We start from the raw sequence: 1,084 nt of genomic DNA on the forward strand, positions 1-1,084 counted from the left end.
AATAGTTTTGATAGGATACATAGTCTTGGACCACCAGTTTGCAAGAGCAATGGCAGGTATGGTCCCTTTGATCAATCTGGCCTTGTTACAAAATTAAGTAAGAAATTAAAGTCTAGAGCACAATGCATATAAATGAACACGGACTCATTGATTTTTCACTGTCTTCCCCCCCAGTGTGGCTTACATAATTTCCCTCGCCTCCATTTTATCCTCCGCCTGAGGCCAGAACAGGTGGATTCACACATTCATGCAACATGCAATATTTTAGTCTGAGAATGTGTGGTGCCCCAAGTCCACACAACTACATGTCTAAGCAGCAACACCATATTTATCTTTTAGAATTTATTTCATATGTTTTAATGTCATCTTCCCACTCAACGCTGGACCCTCAAGAGAGTGAACATTAAAACATTTTAAATGTTAAAACAGCATTTAAAATACAAAACTATTACAAATTAAACAAAACATATAAACACAAAGAAACACACAAAAAGGAAGGGTGATAAGAGTTAGTGGGGGAGTACCAAAGAAAACAGGTTCCTAGAGAGGCCTAGAGAGGCAAATTTCTAAATAAATAATTAATAGATCCTTATAAGCAGAGAAGAGCAAAACATATTCACCTCTAATGTCACTGTATAGAAGTGATAATAGTAGCAGTAGAAGTAGTAGTGACAGCAACAACAATAATTCCATAGCACGTTATGGTTGCCAACCTTCAGGTGGGGCCTGGAGATGTTCCAGAACTGATCTCCAGATTATAGAGAGCAGTCCCCCTGGAGAAAATGACTGCTTTGGAGGGTGGACTCTGTGGCATTATACTCCTCTGAGGTCCTTCTCCTCTCCAAATCCCACCCTCCTCGGTTCCCCCCACAGATCTCCAAGAATTTCATAACCCAGAGCTGGTAACGCAACTATATCTAATAGTAAAGGGGCTAGCCCCCATGCCAATCATGAATGTTCCAAAACTGATCCACTCACAGACAAGGTACAGAGAAAAATCTGATTTTTAAAATTAGCCTTTAAAAAAAAAAAAGGCTTGATGATTATACAGTACAAGAGGGGGACCCGCGATACTCGCGGGGGG

The sequence above is a fragment of the Gekko japonicus genome, unplaced genomic scaffold (assembly GCF_001447785.1).
Source record: "Gekko japonicus isolate JY-2015 unplaced genomic scaffold, Gekko_japonicus_V1.1 scaffold346, whole genome shotgun sequence".
In the NCBI taxonomy this organism is placed as follows: domain Eukaryota; kingdom Metazoa; phylum Chordata; class Lepidosauria; order Squamata; family Gekkonidae; genus Gekko; species Gekko japonicus.